Genomic DNA, 24,357 nt, shown 5'->3' with positions numbered 1-24,357 from the left:
CCCATTGCCTCTTGTCCTGTCCCCGGGCACCACTGAAAAGAGCCTGGCCCCATCCTCCTGACACCCATCCTTTAAGTATTTATAAGTGTTGAAAAAAAAAGGGCATGTCTGTCTTTTTTCCTCTATTTCCAAAATAATTTATTATGAAATCTTGTTATGCAAATATATATTTTTATGTGTAAATAACATATCTTGTCAATTTTCTATCACATCTCCAGTTTGTAGAGCCTAGAGGTGCGCAGTGATCAAACATTCTGTAACAGTAGATTCTATCATACTGAAGAGTATGTATATTAAATGTAAAAATCCCCAAAGAAGAGTGAAATCCAAACAGATTTCTGCCCCTAAACCCTCGGCTATCCTCTTTAGGTCTATGTGAGAAGTATTTAAAAATAAAAAAAGTGAATGAATACTGATAGAATGGATCTGATTTTGCTGGGAAAATTGGAAACGTCTGTTCCCAGTGGCATTATTATAAACAAGGTAGTTGTGCTCATTGATATTTGGAATTTGAAAATTGTTTTACTTTATACCTTGACCCTGTACATGACACATATCATAGGACATCAGCCTTTTGAGGTTTAGCATAAACAAATATGACACTGAGTGACCATATGGCAGGAATTCATTTTCTCACATAAACTAATTCCTATTAAGCGCTATACCAAAATTGATGGCGTTACTCAGAGGGACCATTTAGGGAGTGTCTAGGTGTCTAGTGCTTCTCCCTGGGCATGGGGGTGCGGTGGCCATCTTGTGGGAGGTGGGCTCTGGCTAAGGACCTGACTGAGGAAAAGAAGCTGTGGTAGGAGGTGAGCAGGCTTTGTACCATCGGTGAAGAAAGAAGAGATCAACAGGAAATCAATCCCAAGATGGAGAGATCTGGAGCCTTGTTATTTCTGGCAACAGAAGAGAAGGCTCCCTCTCTGCCTGCAGAGCTGCAATTGCAGAACAAATGCAGCACTCTGGGAAGAGGTAAGGATGAACAAGGACCATTGGTGGAGATGTCAGAGCCAGCTGAGCCTGAACCAAACATCAACAAGAAGTGTAAAAGACAGCTGATAGGTATGTGCAGAGAGATTGTCAAGGCTTGTCTGGTCCTTATACTTTTGCCCCTTGCTGCACATCTGCATGGGCACCAAGGGCATATCAGGAGGGACTGTGAGGCTCTGGGGCTAAGCGTGAAGGTTACAGCGGCCCATATGTCTCAGTCCTTTATGTGAGCAGAAGAGGTTTGGATAGGAGAGAATATGTCCTGAGTGAAAGGCTGTCATAATCTAAAAAGAAGTGATGACACAGAATCAGTGAAGAGGTGTCCCTATGAGGAGCGAGGATCTCATTCTTCCTCTGTGGAAGCAGCACAGCAGGGGGCCTATCTTAAGTGCCCATACGTAAATGCTTGCCATGTGGGAAGCAAACAGAAGGAACTGGAAGTTTGTGCACAGTTGGAAAACTAAGATGTCATTGGGATTATGAACATTAGAAATAGCATAGCTGTTACCTGGAATGTATACTTTGATTGTGACTTTCTTAGTAATTTCTAGCCTTTTAAAATTCAATTTAATGATATCAAATGTCTTTGTAAAACAAGATACATTGCAGAATTCCAGTTTTAGGTAGACTGACTCATGGTTAAGTGACTTGGTCAAATATATCTGCCAGTCACTAGCAGAGCCAGGTCAGCTCCGAGTTACCCATCTGGAGTTTTACTCTATCCTCCTTTTTCTTATTTTTCCATTCAGAAAATTGTATAATGAAGGTGATTATATAATGTAGTTTGACTAATATTTTCAGAACTGTAGATCTGCCAAGTTTATTGCTGGTTACAATAGATTATGCTCATTATTTAAGGCAGATTTACCATCTTGTACTGTCCAACTTGAAATCTGGCTAACTTGTATTACAGTTGGAAGATTTAATTTATCATGTATTGAAGATAATAGATGTATCTGACAGAAAACAGCAAAGTTTCCCATACACCAATTACATTAAAATTTGCTTTCAAGTATCTTCGTTGGAATGACTACGTAAATAGGCAGCTGCATTGTGTACTGGTATATTATAGTATAGAATACTGTAGTTTGATCAGGCTTCAAGACGGACAAATGGAAAAAAAATGCGCTTTGTGTCTATAAACACAGTAAATTTGTTTTGGAAGTCATTTAGATACGGTGAAAGTGACTGTCATGTTGCAATTTTATAGTTAGCGTAAAAACAGAACACCAAATTCAGATTCTGCACTCCTCTAATCTATCAGTAAAACTTTGTTCTAACAGCCATAGTGGAAGAACGTGGAACTAGGAAGTGATTTTTATAGCTAATCCTTGCTTAATTGTTCTTCCATATTCTTCCTTCCAATTTTTGTCTCATAAAACTGGTCATTGAAGTTAATGCAACTTATCACCCTGCAGAAGTTACAGTGTGAAGAAACAAAGAAGCTGCACATCAAAGGCTCTTCTGTGCAGACATAAAGGCTTCTTTGTGATGAATGTGCAGAGTTAGCTCTGCTACTCTAAATCAGCGGCGAATTTTCCTCAATTCTAGCATCGGAGTAAAATAATGTCCTTTGTTCTTTTAGGGGGCTTTACTTTTATTTCCAAAATGCTGGCAGGCAGTAAGTGTTGACTTAACAGCTCAAAAAATTCATTTCCTGTGTTCAGAATTGTGACACACATTTATAAAAATTTCCCTTGGTTTATGCAGATTAGTAATAGGTACCAGTCATTTCTGCAGCAAAGTGAAACAAGCAGCTTCCAGAGTCAGTGATAGCTGGAAATCATAGGAATCACTGATGACAAGATCTCTTATTTTTTTACCATCACCCTCCATGGAAAGAATGTAAATATCATTATTATTATTGCAATACATTAATTTTTTTTAATGTTCAAGTTTGCAACCACTAGGGTGTGAAATCCAGAAAAACAGTCTGAAAAAGCTGAAGGAAATACCATCACAGCCCCCATCCAAAATTACAGAGAGATTTGTGTAGATACTTACACACAGATAGCGGCTCAGGGACATTTCAGTCAGACTTTCATACAAGTGGTCTTTATTCAATAAGCTTGCTACAAAATTATTACTTGCTTTTGTTAGTGTTGTGATGACAAGGTAATCTGTTGCTTGTGTAAAAGTGGGAATATGGCTTCTTAATTTACATTCAAGCACTAATCCTATTCAAGGCTAGTTTGGAAGGGAAATGGGAACTTTCTGTATTTGGTATTAATTGCTATGTAATTGTTATTAGTTAAACAGAGACCTTCCATTTTTTGACTGAAAGTTTTGCATCTTCTTTTTCAGCAGTACAGTTATCTACTAGAGGTAGTTGTATGTTTTATGTTGCTAATCAGAATGAGAAAAGAGTGAAACAGCATTTGGTGAAAGTGTGAGAAATGGTATCCTCTGGGCAGGCTGGACAAGTAACATTCACACGGAGGTAAAATGGGATAGCGGAACCTGGCAGAGGAGTTAACTCTGTAATCCTTGGAAGATGTGAGAGTACAGTGGAAGGGCCAGGTGAACAAAAGAAGGGGCAGAGGAGAAACATAAAGGCCTGGGCTATGGTGAAAGAGAGTAATATTGATGGTGCTAATAAGACTTTAGTAGGAGGTTGGCTTTGGTTTGAGATTGTTCTTTCAGGGCCTTCACTCCTGCAGTGCAGAATGGGGTTGGGTTGAGTGTGCAGCTAATCCCCAGTAGAACATGATGAAATCGGTCCCCTACAGCCTGTACTAGTTTGCATCTTCGTAAAATCAGAAATTTAGACAGTTTCACAATCTCTGTGCTGGCAGAGCTTGTGTGACATACATCTAGTGTGGGAATTTATACCTGCAAGGCATATGTAGCTTAACTTTAATATACGTACATAAATGATAAAATCGTTAGTTTTCAACTCACAGATTTCAACATTCCTGACATCATACCTCTCTTCCTTGGGGTTATACCTAAAAGCAATCTAGTGACCTGTTGTTTTGCACCAGGAGACACTGATTCTTTACAGTCCCAGTAAGGAAAACACTCAGACTGTAAAGTATTGCTTAAAATACCATTCATGGTACCTAATACTGTAAAGAAAAAGGATAGTGGAGATAATTTTATGTCCTCCAGATTCTGAGTTGCGTGGTATCGAACAGATCTAAAATCAGAGCCCAGTACGCCAGGCAGATCCTGTCCATGGAAAGGTCATCTGACGTTTTGGTCTTTGGAGCTCTTACAGAATTTTCTTAAAACAATTCTAGTTTTTATTTCTACTGTTAAACAGAAAGGCAGTTCACTTGAGAACTGTTTGCTGCACTTTTAGATAATGACAAGGACGCACAGGGGATGTCCCTGCCAGTAGCGAGTGGGAGCTGCCTGCAGGTTCCTCTGCTAGAGCTGGCTCCCTGGCTACCTTTATCTTGCAGCCAAGGGAAATGTGCTGCAGAGCACAGGTCTGACAGCTGGGCTGTACGTGCAGCGCGGCACTGGCCTGCCCCTGTTATGCAGATCACTAACTCCTCAATACAGTGGTCTTCTGGTTAGTATCAGTGCACCAGTGACTGAAGAAAAAATCACTTGGATAAATAATTGCAAAGTGATGCAATTATACATCTAGGTTTTGAGAGCATAAATGTTTTCAGGGCAGATATACAGCCTAGGTGAATGGGGAATGATCCACACTAAAACTCCTAAGAGGCTTCTGTAATCAAATAATAATAATACATGGTAAAATATAATGTGATGCCTGGAGTAGGTAAGTTTACCACTCCCTATTAATCTGTTGAACTCTGGATGGTGGAGGCTGCTTTGAGCTTGTGCATAGTTTCACATTGATGTAAACACGTCAATTTTATGGTTGTTGTTTGGGGGGTTTTGTGGTTTTGTGTTTTTTTTTAAAAAAAGGTTTTTCTTCTAGTTTATAAGTAAACTTCCTTTGAAGGAATTCTTTGTAAGAAATATTTTTTAAGAAATAGCCTGCAAAACTCTCATCTGAAAGTAGGAACTTCTATATTTCATGTCTCATCGGCAAACAGTTGGCACACTTTTCACCTACTAGAAAGGTAATAATAATAATTTAAAATAAGGTGTGGAAAAAGTTCACTCAGTATACATCTTCTCCTTGATTTAGGGGGAGGGGAAAAAAAAAAAGAAACTCACTGCCCAGCTACCATCACTGTGATTCATCAGCTACTGTCTCCTAGGCAGGTCTGACTGCTGATTGGGCATAGGACTTCTCAAGGTGTGTCTTTTACCAAGAAGCTCTTGCATTTTAAGAGTATGTAATAGACCATGATAATCTCCTTCCATGGTAAGAACTGTTATATGTATATTTATTGATCTGTCTTATCTGTCTTATCATTATGAACAATGCTCGCTGGTTAATAATAAATAATTAGGTGTGCTAGCAGATGTTTCCAAATCAGCTTTTTGTGGGTTTAAAATTTGTGAAAATCTTAATCTTGGATCTTAATTGTGGCAGTTATTCCTCAGTATGCTAGTACTGTTTTTTGTAAATTAGTAATGAAAAGAAATGTGATTATATAATAGTAAGGGATATTCTCAAATCCTCAGAGAATAGATAAAAATCTTCTCTGTAATAATGTAATATTTTGAGAGAGAAATGTTTATAATAAGATTTTTACATGGTCTGCACTTTTCATAAAAATTGTGTGTGTTAACTATTTGCAAGTTAAGTAATACAGGGAATCTTTCTTCTCATGTTGTATTATGTTCAGGACAATTTTATTTTTTTCAGACATCTGAATTAGTTTGGGTTTTTTTTTGTCAATTTATCAATCTAAATTATTTGGAAGATAAGTTCATTTTATTTGAACGTATCTTTTCAGCTGCCTTTGAAAAAAATAAGGGAGAATCTTCAGGAAAAATACAGGAATATGTTGAATAAGTTTTTGTTTTGTAATTGATAGTTTTATGTCAACTTTACTATCAAACAAAAAGATGCAATGATTGCTTTGAGAAGAGACACAGAGGGATTGAAAAGATTTGAAACATGCTACGTGGACTGGTTTGCCTGCAAATGTCTGTGATCTAATACTGTTGGAGCACCGTAGAAAAGGCTTAGGAAAACAGCAGCTGTAATACTCCGTCGGTGTAATGTCTGCTTTCCCACTTGTACAGCAGTAGTGCTTAGAGCTCATTGCACATGACTGTACTTGCTTCTGCTCTTGGAAAAATGTTGCAGTCATGGCACAAGCATCAGCTTCTTTGTGAGGGATGATACAGTGAGCCATACTAAAAGGAGGTTTTCGTTTTAACGTTGTGGTAGTGTTGCGGTAGTAATGATCTTATTTTTAGCAAATATATAACTGAAAACAAACAACCTTTTAATGATAAATAACTCATTTTAAGCAAAGACATATTTAAAATGTAACTTTCACCAAACTGTATCAAAAATACAAAGATTTTCTTAGATATTCAGACAAAGGTTTCTTGCTATTAAGTTACATGGATTGGGTTCTAGTGCTTCTGCATATTTATTTTTGGAGCACCAATTTTGTGCTTTAGAATAATAGAATCCTCTTCTTTACATGTATCAGCAGCATCTCCACAGTTAGTAATGTTAGGGAGTGGATTTTTTTTCTCAGAATTTTAACTCTCAGAACCAGTCAACACCAGAGGGTGCCGAAGTGTAATACAATATTCTCAAATTCCTAGTAAGTTAGCGTTATATACATAATATTCCTTTTCTAAACATTGCTGTTTTGATCTCTCTCAGCCTTTTCTTGTTTGCATGTTCACCACCATGATGCTGTAATACAGGAATGCCCCTGGTTCTAGGTTTCCTTATAACGATAGCAACGTATTCCTCTCACCAGCGGCTGGCACCATCAAAGAAAGATTTTCAAGTATGCAGATAAACTTTACTTAGCTACAGCAGTAATTTATGTCATGTCCTTGTCTTGCTTGTCCTGGCTTTAGTTCTACGTTCAGGGCTCAGAGGCTGTGGTTTCTATTTCTATATGCCATGCTGTCAGCAAAGGAAGATGTTAGTAAGAACTTCGAAATGCATTAATCATCGTTAGGCAAGACCTCATGGTGCAATTAATTTTATAATTCCTTTATTTATGGCATGTTTTTGTCCAGGCTGAAGCTTTTACCCGGGCTGAAGGATCTACCCGTGATCCTCTGTTCAAGCTCATTTCCTCAAAGTCTTGCAGCTAGCATGCTTCAACACAAGGGGAACCAAAATGCAAGTGCTATTGATAGAGGCACTTGCATTTTATGATCTTAGAAATTTGACTTTAAGAAATGAGATGTTGTGCCTTTGTTCCTTGTGTTGCAAAAATTACAAGATACACTGACTGAATGACATATATTCTTAGGTTGTTTTTACTTTCAAAAGATTAAAAAATACCATACCTTATAGTCCCTACTGCTGAAGAACTGCAGTGTATTTCTAATGTTGGTTTTAGTTCATGAACCAGCTAGGGGAAAATACATGTCTCCAGCTAAAGAATACTCTGACCGTATTTGTCAGACTTGAGTTAAGGAAAATCGTTCAGCAGCTTACAATCATTATAATGGTGGACCGGATTAGTGCATGTCCTCTATGTGCACATGCATTTGATCAAGTGCTCCTAAAGAAGCAAATGCTTCTTTGTGTCTTCCTCTTTGGTAACCCTCAGTAATAAACTAAGTTCAAATAATACACTGCCTAGTCTAAAATTCTTGGAAGCGACCATAAATTTAATGCCCGTAATTTTTTTTTTTTTCTGCCACAGTAGCTGATTGCAATCACCAGTGCCAATGTCCAGACCCTTACTTACCTGATTTGTAGCAATGAAGGTACATATCTAAGTGGTTTTTTGGTTCCTGCAGTAAATTACACAGTAAATTGTGCAAGGATTGCATGATCCTTTTCAGTGGATTATATGATTGGAATTATAATTAGATGCCAGGCTAAGAACTCTTTTTGTCATATAAAAGGGTTTCTGAAAAGAAGGAAAATAATCTAGTCACTGTTGGAGTCTTTTCTGTATATTTTTAATAAAAGGCCTGTCACTTTATTTGTTGGAGTAGTGTCATCAGATTAGTGCTGCTTTCTTAACTGTGTCTAATCTCATTCGATTCAAGCATCATGGAATAAAAAAAAAATCAATGTAGCATGGGTTTGTTTTGAAATAAAGGGTGAGGGTTAGCAAATCAGTAAACATAAGTTCATCATGTTTAATTAGCTAACAGGGATTTTTTGAACCTATTAAGCAGGATCTGAACATGCAAATTGGATGTAGGCTTATTAAATTATAGGGAAATTCTCATGTGGAAACTGGAAACTTTAAATCTGACTCTGTTTTCTTTTATACAGACACTTTCTTTTTTAATTTAACAGAAAATTATTACAAAAAGGTTTGTATATATATTTTCAGTAGCTCCTTCAATAATGTGAAGTGTTTCTTTTAGTCCCCTTCCACCAAGCTACAAAATCAAAAAGATTAATATTTGCCTCCATCTTTGGATCATTTGCAGGAAATAAAAGATCGTAAATAACTCAGAAATTCCTTTACATATCAATATATCAAATGCAAATCAAGTGAACTTTGCAGCGTTAGAGCAGTGACCTTCAGCTAGACTCTGAGTCAAGAATTTCTGTTTCCAAGGCTTCTCGTTCTTGCTGAGTGTTTTCCTGGCATAATGTATGGATCTTTTGTGGTGTGTTGATTGCTGAGAATGAATGAAGGCCCTCTGGCTCATTTATCCTACTGTCTCGCTTGGGATTTGAACTATGTTGCCAGAAAAGAAAGTCCAGTGCTCTCACTTTCCATTCTAATCCCCTCATTTCTTCATTAGGGTTGCTATAGCAGTTCCCTGTTGCATGAATATTTTTCAACTACAGAACCTAGTGGTAGTTTGGAAGAGTCAGTAAAAGTTGAGTGGTTTTGAACAATAGCTAACATTTACTGAATATTGCATGGTTGTGCTTTTGAAAATCTCCATTGTCATAAACATTTTTTATCTTAGAATGAGAAAAAAATCTGTGTTTTTAATAATTTCATTTCACTTCCTCCATACACTGTCTTTCTTTTTTCAGTTTGGTTGATGTCTTTTTGTATTTTCCTTGTCTCAAACAGTTGAAATGAAGGTTATATGATATATCATCATAACACTGATATAAAAGGTATACTAGACTGAAAAGGGTTGTTGGTTGTTTGGGGTTTTTTGGGGGGTGGGGTGGAGTATTTGTAGGTTGGGTGTTTTTTTTTTTTTAAAAAGGACTCAATTTGTATGCAGGCAGATACCATTTAAGAAGAAAAATACTTACCGAATATAACTGTCTTGATTTCCAAATCAAGGAAATACAAATTGCTGTGGAATATATCATGGGTTTTTTGTTCACTACATATAGAGTTTATACATAATGATTAAAAGGCTTTCCTTTAAAAATTTAGGGGGTAATTTCAGTCTGACCATTGAAACTGCACATAGCTTCTGGTTTAAATTGTATATTTACGGTATAAATACACTGATTTGTATGTGAGGTTCATTTTGCAGAGCAAGAAAGATGGGTGAACATCTAATCTTGTGCACATTTTGTTAATGGGGTAAGGAACAAACTCCATTTCAAACATTCTTTAGTGGGAATGCATGAGACATTTTTTGTAGTAAAGAATGATCTTTTGTGCAATTATCTTTAGCTGGATTATGTCACAGAATTGCCTGCTATTTATTAACCTCCTGTTAGGTCTGGATAGCTTGCTGACAAAATAATATAACCCTGTTTTGACAGAATGCACTTGTTAGACATAGTTTTTGGGAGAACAGACTAAATTATTTTACGAATTTTCTTTAATTATCCAAGAAATGGTAAGGCTGTAACCTGTGTAGTTTGTAGCCTTATTAATTGATTTTATTAGAATAAATGGTTATTAGTAACTTTATAGAAAACCTATTATTACTTACCATGAACCTTAGGATTTTTTTTCATTAAGGTTCCCCAAAATATCACTATGATTCTACTGAATGTATGAGCTGTCTGGGGCGTCTCTGTACCTTACATCCCTGACCAATAGCTGAGTTTGTCTCAATCTGGGAAGGAGTGTTAAGGAGCATCAACAAAGTTGGCCAAGAAGAATGTGTGGAAAGCCTGACATTCATCTCTAGGGAGGGCTGTTATTATTAAGGGACTGTAACACTGGCCATGGAATAGCTGCATCAGTTCTCTAAAATGATAACTGAATATTCCATTCTATCAGAGATCTGTGTTGATCCCTGTAACAGTCTCTATTTTCTCCAGAATGAGAGAACATCTAGGATTTTGAATTTTTGAATAATAAGTATTTAGATACTAAATACAAAAATTATTTTTAGGAATATCAATCCCTGCTCCAGATTCCCTAATTTCCACTGGCATCTCTGTTGGATGACAGAGGTGTTATGTACCTCTGTCATCTGTCACTCATTGTGACACGATGAACATAATATAACCTGGAAAAAGTGGTAGGAACGTTGATGTTTCATTACACAGTTGAAAGATTAAAAATTGGGATATTTTTAATCCTAATTTTCACTGTAAAGTAGTGGATTGATATATCTTTGAGGACTGATATATTTGTGATTTCTTCTTTAGAAATCAAGTCTGATTGTTTTATCTATAAACAACTAACAAAACTTACAATCCAGTTATGGCTTCAGCTTTTTCTGAACTTGCTGCTTCTTCATTGCATCAGCAAAGGACCTTAAACCAGTTACCTAAAGCAATTGTAAAATGTCATAGCTCATCGTTCTGGAAAATACTAAGTGGTGAAAATCCATTGGAAGCTTTGTGACACGATGAACATAATATAACCTGCAAAAAGTGGTAGGAACGTTGATGTTTCATTACACAGTTGAAAGATTAAAAATTGGGATATTTTTAATCCTAATTTTCACTGTAAAGTAGTGGATTGATATATTTTAGACTGATCTGTTATTTTTAAATCTATGATCCATTTGCTTGTTTGAACCTCAGCTGTATTTCAGCAGTATACTTTTCTGTCTTTTTCTTACCCTACATCACAACTGTTCAGAATATTAACAATTTATTAAAAATCCCACACCTCTGCTGTTAACTCTTCCTTAAGACCTGACAAAATAAAGCTAATCAAAAAACTGCCTTGAGGAAGGCATCACTTTACAGAGGTTCAGTCAAAAAATGACATACCATCTGATGGAATTCAAATATGGAGGTTTTTTAACAATGGGGAGAAAAATTGCTTTTTTAAAAATTGGAAACCTATTATCTAGCCACGTGTTGATCTACTTCTAGAGCAGTTGACATGTTTACATACTCTTCCACCAGTAAAACTGCACTATTGCTCTTGTAATGGTGGGGGAAAACAAAACAAGGAAAATTCTTGTGTGTCAGTTTTTTCTCTAACTGTGCTTTACTGCAAGTTTTCAGAATTTTGTTTTGGTCTGTGCTAGATTCCTGTTCTCTATTCTCTTTACTCTCTTTATTATCGGCAGCTTAAAATTTTATTAATGTCTTTTTCATCTGGCTGGTTTTAGATTCTGTTTTTCTTCCTCTTTACTGCATCTCACATGTCTCTCTTTGTGCCTCTTATTAATATGGAGTTTATTTCCTACTTTTTGAAAATACTTTTAGAAAGACTTTTCTAGAAATGGAGGAGTCTATGAACCTGTAAGAGGGAAAGGGAAAAGCAAAAGGACAAGGTGGTTTGAGAAAGGGGATAAAAGGGAGTTGTTCAGTTATACCTAAAAACAGAACAACTTCAGAAAAAAACACAATAAAATTAAAAAAGATCAGAATTAGCAAAAACGGTTTAGGAAACTTGTCACATTACTCTGTCCATGAAGTTTGGGAACCATCAATAATCTCTTAACATTTCAGTGAAGCAAAGAAGAGCTCTCAAAGTGATTTCTTTCATACAGATAGGAGGCAGAAGTCCTCAAGTGCCATGTTCTTGGCTGGTGTTCCACTGTCTTTCTGTGTAAAAGGTCTTTTTGTACACCCATGCCCAGCCATTACAACTGAGAGCAGAAAATTTCCTTACAATGTTAATTATCTTACGGAAATATTTCTTTATATTGTAGCTTAAGTACTTGGGAGACTTTAATATAGTCTTCTCACAACTACACGTGTAGTAGGATGACTACTGTGCTGCAGACTGGTGTACTTCTTCCATCAGACTTCTGTATGTATCCGTTAATGTTAGCGTGACTATTGAGATACTTGTGCTAATAAACTTCAGGTGTTACAATGCAGTGTTGTCAGTCTTGAACCTTGCTTACCCTCTTGTTCCAACAACGAACAGACCCTGCCCCACAGTGAGCCTAATCCAGGCTGACTCTGAAAGTTTGTTTTTTTTAACAGGCCCTACAGGACAGGAGATGAGCTAGGCTCTGGTTTAGTTTCATTTTGTGGAATACTACTGCTGATGTACAAGTCTGTGTTACTTTTGCATGCAGATTTACTATTGTATTGTAAACACTTAGAACGTCTTTGAAATAAGTGGAGTATAAACGAGGGAAAATATATCAAAGGAGAGCTGCTGTTACTGCTGCACAGAGTTGTAAATGAGCTGTTGCTCTCCTAATGAGAATACCTAAAGCTTCAGGCAGATGCCGGAGGAAAAGTTTAATGAGTTAAACTTCAGTGCATAAAAGCACTGAAGCACTCCTTTCAGGTTGTAGTTGATGCAGCATAAAATTTGCGATGAGGAGTTTATCTGGTAATTGCAAGATTACAGATGTAACACAATCAAAGGCAAAGTAGTACTGCAGTTAGAAGCCCAGTGCCTCACCTGCAACGTGTTGGGATTTTAATGCAATCTAAGATGCACTTGTGTCACTCCACAGGTGTTCAGATATTGGTGCAAATTCAGGGGTTGGCTGAAGCAATAAGCTTTGCTCTGAATCACAGCTGAGTTCTTTTAGGGGTTTAGAGCTTTTGTTCTCACTTGAGAACAAAAGTTATACTTGATGGTGTCCCATACTGTAGCAGTATGGATCCTCCTGTCTCTGCACTGGTGCTATGTTATTGCAGCAGATTGCTACATAACACGGTGAGGCAAGGCTGGAGAGCCTTCTGATGAAGAGGATCAGTGCACAGGGCATTGTCACTGGAAGCTTGTTATAAGGAATGCCACAGTACCCAAGTCAGCAGGTAAGGAAAGCTCAGTGGTGATAACTTGAGAAATCAACAGAATCCAGCCTTTTATTTAAAGGTGGTTCATGGCTTGGATGCAGTAATGCTGCATCAAGGAGCAGGAGGGAAACAGGAAGGGACTGGAAATAAATCCTTTGGGCTATCTGCAGAAAGACCAATAAAATTGTTGTGTAGACAGACTTGGTAAAGCATGAAGTTTGCTACCACAAAATTAATCAAAAATACTTCGAACAAATTTGAATTGGCATCACAAGTTTAGACTGGCTCAGCATTTTGTGTTATCTACCTGTGGTGTTTTTTATCTGGTTCTAGGAATCCTGGCACTGCCTTTACCCTATCTTCAAAGGGAAAGGAAATAGTTCTTTGTTTATTAGACTTGCCCTGTTTTCACAAAAATAAGACTGGTGGCATTTTTGCAAGTAAACTCAGTTGATTCAAAGAAATTCCTGACTCACCAACAATGTTTTCTTTAACTAGAACCCAGATATCTTAATATTTTGGCTAGCTAGCTCTTTGGGTTCAAAGGTGTAGTGGAAAAATAAGCTATTTCTTTTTGCAATTACGATCAGATGCTAGAATTTAGTAAGTAAAGGATCTATCTGACTTTTACAGGCAGATTGACTTACTAAGAAGGTTCATGAAATTATGACCCACACTGCCCTTTGTGACTGAGCTCCCCATAAAGCAGCTTCTGAACTGTTGCATTCTTTAGCCCAAGTTTTAATGATACTCAGAATTTTTTTTTTGTTATTAGCTGTCTCAATGGAAGTTACCTAGTCTTGTGAGTTATACCCCTAAATGTCATGTATGCAAACATATTCAGTTTAGAAGAGGGATAGAACATAAATCTAAAATTAGAATAGAATTTAGGTTAAAACTACATTTGTTCCAGCTTTGCGCCTGTTGCTCTATAGATCATTCTCACTGAATACAATAGTTTATTTTAATAAACCTGACTCTGATCTTAAAGGTCTTTTTCCAACCTAACTGATTTTATGATTATTGATCATCTTCAGGAAATGCATTCTTTTTCTGTGTTAAGAATTTGATTAAAAAGAAACAAATCAGGGAGTGATTTTACTTTCCAAGAGGGTTGAATTTACAATTAAATTATTTTTCATTTCAGAGAAAGTTAATTATTTCTGTTATTGCTTATTATGCACCTTTATGAAGTATATCTGGAGGTAGCAGGTAGTATGTTGTGTTCTGCTCTAAACCCCTAAACAGTTCTTATCATTTCATTATCTTTGCTAGGTAACCAGGCAGGTTACCTACCTTAATCTTAAGCAGTAAATGGTTTTGCCATTCACTTGCTTTAGAAATAATACTGGGAAGTTTTCTAACAGAGTATAAGTTGCTATGATATCAGTTTGTTATGTTCTATAAGGAAGAAATATTTTTATTTCAAAGTAATTTAATTTACTGTAAAAGGATAAAGAAGCAGCCTTTTATGTTAAATGAAAGCACCATGGCTTAGCAGGAATGTTTTCTTCCAGTTCTTTTAGATTTTATTGTTAAGTGTATTTTGTCATTAGGATTTGGTTTGTTGGTTTTGTGAGATTCAGTACATATCTGGAACAGTTACAATCTAAGTAATCAATATGAAATGTTTTGTCTAGTGTCTTTTCCTTTTAATCCATTATTTAAATAAATAGAAGTCGTTTACATTAGGGGTTGTGCTTGAAATTGGAAAATAAAAGTCAACAAAACTGAGTCCATAGATGGCTAGGGAAATGAACCGGGTATGGCTTTGCAGCTTGGGGTACCAGACTAATGGGGGGAGTGAGAGGCAGAGAGAAGGGAGGAAGAGACAATTGCTGTTGTCAACTACACAGTTCAGAAGTTTAGAGCAGCTGAGCAGTAAGAATACATGTACATGAGAGCAAAGGCTGGTTGCGGAGTAGAGAGGTCCAAGACTACTAATCTGTTACAGAAAAGGAGAAGCCGAGCTCTGATAAACCAAGACTTTTGTTCTTATCTGTTTCAATGCAACATCATCTGGGTTTGCTCAAATCACCTTTATCAGTGCCTTAAGCTAAAAAAATTAATTTAGCACTGGGTATGTGAGGACTGACAACAGTTCGTTCTTTGTTACACTGCAATAAACTGGAATACAGGGGCATAACGAAGCACAACTTGAAAAGAGAGTGTTTGTCCCTTGGTCATAATTTAGCGAACACACACCTGTGCTATATTTTGTTGTTATTACTGCTGCCAGTTTGATTCTTATCACCAGTCTAACTTGGTAGATTAGATAGCATTCAGTTCCTATGGTTAATTGGTCATGTGAATATCTCAGCCTTTTAAAAAAAGTTACATTATTTGTAGAACAACTTGAAAGAAAGACCTGAATTTACCATAAAAGTTCAAGTACCAGAGGGCAAATAAAAAGCATATTGTTATTAAACAAAAAATTGTGGGGCCTGGTTCAGGAGTTCTGTGTGTATGAGCAGCCTTATTAAAAAAAAAAATATTTCCTTGCCATTCTGAAGGGTAGAAGAGGTGAAGAGGAATCTATTCTATGACAAAAACATTTCAGAAGCCTATTGCAGTATTGAAAGGAGCAGGATGAGAATGTTTTAAATTGGATTAGTCTACAGTGAAATTTTAGCTTGGAATCACATGTATAATTTCATTTTTTCTTGATTCCCTGTCCCCACAGAGAGCTTAGCTAACATGCTGGCTTTAACCGGATTTCTGATTATATGGCATATGCACTTACAGCCTATTACTGTTGGGTGCATTATAGGCTCTGGCTGTTCAAGCTGAGAAGCAGCTGTGGAGCCTTTTCAACAGTACATGTTGGCTCCAGTTCGGCATTGCACGAACACTTACGCTGCTTGTGATTAGCTTCAGGTGCAGGTAGAATGAATTCCCACCTAGCTACAAAAGACCACATAGGCATACAGAAAGAGGAAAGACTTACTAGATTGTCATGATCAACGCCTTTTGTTGAAGTGCTTGATGATCTTAGTTCTATTTGTTTATGTAACTAGAGCGTGCATCACAAGTACTGTTACAGTTAGCCCTAGTCTTCAAAATACCTGCTAAGTTGCATGTACTGAATGAATTTAGAGACCTGTACTAATCTTTTCTGGTGAGATGCTAGGTTCATTAATACTTGATCACCTGATTTCCATCAGTTCACCTGCTAGGGCAAATCTGACCTGCATCAAGCACGAACATCGACCATTTCTGTCAATCAATAAGCATACACAGTATACTATTCATGTTAACTTCAGGCCAGTTGCAGAAGGATGGACAATAACTAGCCTGGGCATAGAGTGAAAGAATTGTCAATGGGCTAGATCAAGTATTGTTAAAATCTGCAAGAGCAAAGTGACACTTTCAAAATTCTTTGAACTAATTTGCACTCGTGGAGCAGGTTTGTGCCAGATCTGCACTCCAAATGAAATGCAAGAACATCTGCACGGAATCAGACCAAAAGTGTATCAGTTCACTTCACAGGATAAGCTTATGCTTATAAAAGCGAACAAAGAACATAAGAATACAGGGATACTTAATACCCCAGGATATCACCACAGCTGTTGGTAGTTCATTGGATTTTCACAGATTTTGGTTGTCTCTGTGTCTTTGTTTTAAATAATTTTTGATTTTGTTGTTTTGTTTTCTCTGCACATGCTGTCTTTTAAGCTCATTGATACTTTTGCTAGCCAGAACATCTGTGGCGGTATGTTCCCCATTGAATAAGACTGTGAAAAATGGCTTCTTCTGTTTTAGAGCTGCTGCTTAATAATTAAAATATGTTGATGATATGAAGTAGAGAAAGTTGCACTTCTGTTATGCAAGGAAGGCAAATGAGGGGTCGTTAGTCTAGGCCTTCCATAAGCAGTACATGAAGAATGGTGAACCACTGTCTTAGTTGTTTCTGGTAAGCTGCTGGTGGTAGGTATTGGCTGCCTACCAGCTGAAAATACCTGGTTTGAAGTCTGACGTAAGGATGAAGTAACTCAGTGTTTGTGGTATTACTTGTGAAATGTCTGGAAAACAGAGCTGTATCACAGGAGAAAAACGAATAGATACATTCCATATAACTGAATTATTCAGACACAATAGTCTGAGTAGATGTTAAGGCACACACTTTAATTAGCTGTGAATGATAATCTGCTGTGTGGTTGCTGAGTCGTTGAGTCAGCATGAATTTAAATCCATATTGGTATTTTGTAGATACTTTTATCTTTACATAAGCATTGGCTGGATCAGCTCGTGCAAGTCGAGTAGTGTTTTGTGTTTGTTTCTCTGCAGTCTTTAATAGATTTGCAAATGTCAGACAGAACTAAAAATCCAGGTTAGATGTGTCATTTCAGTGCCTAGCCTGTCAACAATATTTATGCTAATGGTTTCTTTTCAAATAATTCGGTATCCTTAAGTCTTTCACAACAATTTGTCAAAATTTTACCAAAACTATGTTGATTATGATAGCTGTAAAACAATGATTTGAACAAGGAAACATGAAGCAAATCAGGGATTAAAATAAATGAGTGAGAGTATTGGTAGTCTGCTCAGTACACTGTGTGATATTGCACATTGCTACTGGCTCTGCCTGCTCTGATCTATGATTGTAAAAACCACTCCTCTAGGTTCAGGCTGAACAGCATGTGTAATGTCTGTGACAGTTTGAGCCCTTGGAGATGGAATTGGTTGAACAGAGTAGTCTATTCAGATAAATGCAGGGGATGCATTCACATGGAAATCTTTCCTGGCACAGTTGATACAAAGTGTGAGTGGAAGAGGAAACAAAAAGGAGCCATAGAGAGCTTCACCCCAGCACCATAGATCAGCAGAGCTTCATTGTTCACGATACACGTAAGTTACTTTACATCACAACAGTCTCACCCAAAGTTTTAAGATGTAGTGGTGAGACGTAGTCCTACAGTAAGACATTACTTTAAATTCATTTGAAACCTGATTCTCATTTATGTGTATAAATAAACCATGTTATGCGATTATAGCAGCAAACTTTAAAGTGAAGTGATTTTCATCTTCCTTAAAAGCCCATGGCTGTTTTTCTATAGTACTGAAAAGTTGGATGAGTCCAGTTTAAATCGGTAAACAGGGTAGAAAAAAATGCAGAGCTAGCTGGTACCAGCAAAAGCCTGGTTTTATGTCTAGGAAATCTGTATTTTTCTGGATTTTGCTGTGTCAGATGTCCTTCCACTAGGAGGAGTTTTCATCATATACTTACACTGTAAGAGTATCAAACTTGTGCTTTAATTATTTAACTCATTTGATGGAAAACCCAAATGTAACTTACAATGTAAAATATCTATAAAATTCAGTTATATCTGACTGGCTTGCTTTACTTCCTGGTAATTGGCATCAATATAAACATGAAAGGAAGCTTACAGCTTGTGGTATCTTAGAAGCAAACTTATGTTTGTCATTTACGTTTAGGGCAAAAATTGAGTGCATTTCCCAGAGATTACAATTTCTTTTTAATTTCATGTTTTCCATGGAATATTGCAATAACTTGAGATTTTCAGAGTTTTAAATTACGTTTTAATAGTCACAGTTAAGGGAAAAGCTTGAAATTAAATGCCAGGGTGTCTAGAAAGCCCAAGAAAGAGGCAAGAAGGGAAAAAGTTACATCTTATATGTGCACAGTCTTAAGATATTTTTTGTTTAGTTGTTTCTTGTTTAACACTTAGTTGCAAGTACTGATTATGACTGAAAAATATGGTGCTTTAGAAGTATGGGACATACTTTCATTTGTATTTTGAATTCAATGTAATATGGTTACTGCTCGAATTTAAGTGCTTCCTTTGATGTGTTTGCCATTCAAGTGTTGCAAGACAGTGGTACACTTGGTGGTGCACAGTTTTGCTTTGTTTCTCATACTCTTGTCCAGTAGTCATCTCTTTTCATCAAATCATGAAGTATGATTCTAGTAAAATGTATGTTTTGGTAGTTTTTCAGCAATACAGCTTCTGCATAGACTCCTGTGGGATAAAGAGACAGAGACCTTAGTCAAACCTGTCCTTTCATTAAGAGAAGGGGACTGCTTAAGACGTATATCAGCTTGGTATGTTTAAAAGACTTTCAGATTGTTCTAGAGCAAAAGAAAACAGATGTTTAAACCTCTAGGGTATCACAAACCAGCACTGAAGTTTTCCATGCAGCGTTACTATTTCTGTTGTCTAAGGGCCTTGATTTTTGCGCTGAATCAAACAGCTACGGCGCCTTACAGGGCTGCCACTCCCAGCTGTCTTTCCCATCCCTTTGCTGTCGTTGTTTCCACAACAGAGTTGGCAGAAGTAAGAAAGTCGGTGCCTCACTTGCTTTATTTTGCAGTCCAAGATGTATGGTGTATGTTTACATGCAGACTGTGATCTGGATGGCAGAGGAGTCCATAACTTGCAGCAGAATTTGACAGAAGACTTAATGTCTCAGATTCTCACTTTTGCTGTTTGACCACTTCCTCATCATTGCTTGCTTTGGGCCAGCACAATCTTTCCTGTGGCTGTACAATGAAGGAAATGAGACCTGATTTGACTTGAAATAACAACCTGTTCCTCTGGGTCATTTTCTCTGCCAGATCAAGTCTCTGATCCGCTTCCCTGCATGGTCAAGCAAGTGCTGGTGCTGTCACAGCAAAGGAATCAGTGCAAGGGAGGCACAAACACCTTGAGTTGGAGACTAGGAAGAGATGGTAACTACATAAACTGGCTTCAGCATGCTGGCACCAGACATGTAACCATGGCTGAAAGCCACTGAAGACTAATGGTTATAGTCAAATGAATTTGACAGAGAAAAGCAAAGCAGTGTGTATACAGTCTATTGGAATACAAATACATTTCTTCTCTATTCATTTTTACAGCTTTTATTCACAGCTCTTGAAAGCACAATAGCTAAATGCTTGGTAGAAGCAGAAGAAAATGGTTCTTTTACAATATATTAAGTGCATGTGTAATATAGAGAAGACATTTCCACATTTGTGGACAATAAATCTTCACATTTTATGTGGCCAGTACAAGTAAATATCAATTTATGTTAGCTTACGAGTTTTTGCTATATTCCAGAGTCTCAGTTTAATTAATTTTAATGAGGTCTTGTAGAAGAAAAAAAAAGGGGGGGGGAAATAAGATTAAACTCTAAAAAATGTGTATCAGTTAGCCAAAGACTTTGGGCTTTTTTGTTTGTTTGATCCAAACCAAATTTTATTATTCAAGTTTTTTGATTTATCTGCCAAAGTAAAAAAAATTATTTGTCTGTTCGGCACTGAAGAAGTCAACATTGAAAATGCAAATATATTTCCAAATTTTTTGACATGGTGATATACAACCTAACAGTAGCTTAGCACAGTTTACGTTAGCCATTACTGTATACTACCAGCAGCATGGCATGGTCTGTGCAAATGCGTAGTGCCTTTGGAGTGGTCTAATTGATTTGCTTGGACTGGTAATATTTAGGATGCTGGTTGCTTCAACCGGCTTACCCCAAACTACTTAAAACCCCAGTAAGTATTTGTTTGCATTCTCAATATGTACAAATGTATTTATTTTGAATTGCTGATGTGACTCATTACACAGGAATGTCAGTCTTTGAATCTATTTTAAATTGGATATCTAAAAGAGAAATTCTCAATAGTTTCTTCTATGTTTCAGTAAAAATCACCACCAATCAAAATAATACACTGGAAAAAGTAGAAATGTAATGATGATGAAAATTCAGCTGTGTGATACGATTTATGAAAAGCTAACTGTAGCTAACACCTAGCTAGCTCTAGCAGATAACATTTGCAGTGAACATTTTCATGTTCACTAATTTGTCCTTTTAGTTTTCTTTCTTCTGTTCAGTTAATCTCTCCCAGCACAGTATGGGATTATTAAAATGAAGAAAGTTAAGTACATTAGATACGTGGTTTGACAGCTATTTTAGAAACTGCTAATTACTATTGCTTATGCTCTTTTGACAACCACCTTCATTTTATAGATATTTTAATTGTAAGACTGCATCTTTTTTCTGTTACGTAGTATGAACAACACCAGAAAGGAGTCAACTCAGTAGCTTCCTTATGTTCTTTTTGTGGTTGAGCTTACTGAGTACCTGCTCGTGCTCCCTTCGCACTCCCTCATGTATACTTCCAGATTTTTTCTGACATCTATTCAGTTGCCCGTTCCAGTTCCTTTGCATGCTGCCTTATGGGAATAGCTTGACCTCGTATTTTCTCCTTTTCCAGTACTGTGATAGCACCTTGGGTCTCTTACTGCTGTTTTGACTCTGCATGCTTACATGATACTGAGAATAGTTTTATGTTAACAGCTGATTCATAAATGCAAAGGCATTAATAGTTCAGGTCCAGACTATATGGATATAATTAGTTTCCACGAGAATTGAATATGTATTTCACTTTACTAGGCCACAGATTTTCTGAACTTAATTTGCATATCTTTATGTTGTCTTAAGTAAAATAATTGAATCAGCCACATTTCTTTCCATGATTTTCCTCTTCTTGTGTGTTTTTTGCATCTTGTAACAGGGATTTATCAGAGGTACTAATTTGATCGCTTTTATATCTTTGTTTTATTTTGTTAAACCATCATCATTGTAAGAACATCAGCCTTTTTTTTACATTATGTTCTTATGCTTTCTTTTTCCTTCTCCATGCTTGATGCCCTCTGCATGTGGTTTGTACGTAGGTCGCATACCCCTCTGTGACATTTTCTTATGTAGGCAATTCTTCCCTTGTAAGGTGTTTTTTGATGGAAGTCTAGAGATAGAATCTGACTGTAGTAATTATTACATGATGAGTAGCTGTTGCCTATTATTCCTTTTCATGCAGAGTTAAGCAAAACTTTAAGGTTTTTTTTCAAGAAAAAAAAAAAAACAACAGTGGTAGCTTATCTTTGATGTCATCCAGTTTATATGCAATGTACCAAGCTCTGCTTCTGTGAATATAAGAAGATAGACATGATAGGGGAAACAGGTTTTTTTTTTTGGTCATAGTTTGCCACAGTCTTTGGCCCAAGAAGTGCTTTCTCTGGACTGTCTACTGGACAGTGCCAGTATTTGTTTGCTCAGTGTCTTGACGCTTTGGATCTGCTGATGGATTGCTTTTCAGGTATTTCTCCAACTTCTGTCTCTTGCCCTGTCTTGCAGATGCCCTTCCCTTTTGCTGGCAGAAAAGATGGAGATGGCTTTATAGTACACTGGTTTTGACCAGTGTATTACCAGCCTGTAGCCTTATGACATTAGAAGAACCATGCTCAATTCTTAACTAGAAAATTTCCATTTTTTGTTTAAGGCAGTAGGCTAGAAAAGTCTCACAGAAATTATGGTAGTTTACTGTATTAACAAGCCCTGGAGAAGGTTGCTTTTCTCACTAAGATATTATCACTGCCATAGAGATGAAACAAGCTTTGGGTCATTGACTGGTATCTTCTTATTTCACACTCTGTATTTAGTATTCCTTTTACAGAACAGTCAGCTTCTGAGATTTTTCCAAAATACACAGATTTACTGTCTTAAACTGTACTACTGACAACATGCTTTACACTTGGCAAATTGTTTAAAGAAGGGAGAGGAGAAGTAGAAACATGACCTGGGCTGCAAAAGAAAAGGTAGCACTTTGGTCTTAAGATGGTAAAATCTCTGAGAGTTGGCATCACAAGCATGATGACCACTTCCAGCTTTTCTAGTTTTTCATTCTACTGTGTTTAGAACCTGGCGCTCCAATGGCAGAAACTTTCTGCCATTCAAACACGCATTACAATGGAGCATTCAAGAAATACCTGTCTAAATCACTCAGTTAACCATAAATAGTTAAGATGTGATCAGCAGAGAGAGCAGACCTTTGGTCAGTGTTATTACTTAGTGTCAGAGTACAGGGCCTGAGGTATACAGTATGTGGTATGGGAAGATCAGCTTTATTGAAGCTGTAATTTAGAGAGTTTGTTGATTCACTGATGCCAGAGGAAAATAAAGATGCATCTGAAAATGAAAGTACACCTGAGTACATCTGAAAACAAAACTGATGGGCCCTTGATTCAAGGGAGCTAGTTAGGAAGGCATGCCAAGTACAAGTGATTAAAATCCTTAAGAAAACTCTTACTCATTCAGCTGTCCAATTAATCAATTTTTGCTAATAAATGATTGCGTCACAGCAGGAGGCTAGTCTTAATTTGGAAGTACAATACAAGTCAATTTTGCTGAAGTAGAAAGGCACAATAAGAGAAACGATTTTCCGGATGAGATGAAATTGCTGTCTCTGCTGGCTCACCTGAGGCACTTTGGCAGGGACAGGATTACACCATGATACATGGCTTGCTCCTTGTCATATCACAGCCTGAACCCCCAAGGGAGACTGAAAAAGGAGCATGAGTAAGTCCCGCAAATACTTATTACATCCACACAGTGATTTGGAGTAACTCAACATTGGTGTCTTGATAATACACACATACCGCTTTTAAAAAGTTACAGTGAAGCTAGTTTGATGTAACCATAGCTGAATTAAGAACCTGGTATTACATGTGACTTACTTTGTGTCTGGAGTATAACAAGCCAACGTCAGCAGCATCATCTTTTGATAGTTTTGGGATATTGTGATAGAGGAAAGAAGAGGACTAGTGAATTATCAGTAAATTAAAGCATTGGATTTAAAAGCTACATATAAAACACCTTTCTCTGTGCTTTTGCTTCAAATATGCCCCAATATGTATGATTGCAACTGTAAGCGCATTTTTAAGATAATACAGAAAAGCACTCCAAAAGTAAAAGCTATGTCCAGTTCAGTAGATCAGAGTGCCACTGTAGGAACCTTCCATTATTACCCATTTGATAACTTCTTGGCAACAACTTCATTTCATCAAGGCCTCTGAACAGCTGGTGTTTGGAAACAGAATAGTACAAATCTAGGTTGGATTTGAATTGTTTATTTTCATGTAAAAAACCCTGAAATTGTACACAATTCGTGTGTAATACTGCAAGACCTTTCACATAAGGATTTCAAAACACTGTAACTTCACTCATGAGTTTATTAAGTAATAACAGAAGGAAAAGTCTCACTGAATAAATAGAAGCAAGTCATGCAGCATCCCATAAAAATCTGGTGACCTGACTAAGCCTATGACGATCTCTTTATTGCAGGAAACCTGAGATGTACAGGAAGTGACAGTGTTTAGAATGGGTAAATAGAACCTAGATCTTGTGTCGCCCTCCAATACATGCTGTCATCTTACATTTTTGTTTCCTTCCTTCCTCTGGAAGGGAAGGATTTTCATTTCTCAGTGGGGTGA

The 24,357-nt window shown here is 36.9% G+C and overlaps 1 protein-coding gene across 4 annotated transcripts in view; it reads left to right on the top strand.

The window, feature by feature from the left end:
* The window catches only part of BCAR3 (BCAR3 adaptor protein, NSP family member), a 113,461-nt gene that overhangs the window by 9,948 nt on the left and 79,156 nt on the right, over positions 1-24,357 (top strand). The window contains exon 1 of one of the 4 annotated variants that reach the window (XM_063343019.1): positions 5,267-5,284. The exons of the other annotated variants lie outside the window; for them this stretch is intronic. The gene's annotated coding sequence lies outside the window, so the exon portion shown is untranslated. Of the gene's footprint in view, positions 1-5,266; positions 5,285-24,357 lie in introns of those variants that run through there. 4 annotated transcript variants of the gene reach the window in all.

Source organism: Chroicocephalus ridibundus, chromosome 8, assembly GCF_963924245.1.
Source record: "Chroicocephalus ridibundus chromosome 8, bChrRid1.1, whole genome shotgun sequence".
Lineage (NCBI taxonomy): Eukaryota > Metazoa > Chordata > Aves > Charadriiformes > Laridae > Chroicocephalus > Chroicocephalus ridibundus.
The sequence above is the reverse complement of the archived record's forward strand: the minus strand, read 5'-3'. Positions and strand labels throughout refer to the sequence as shown.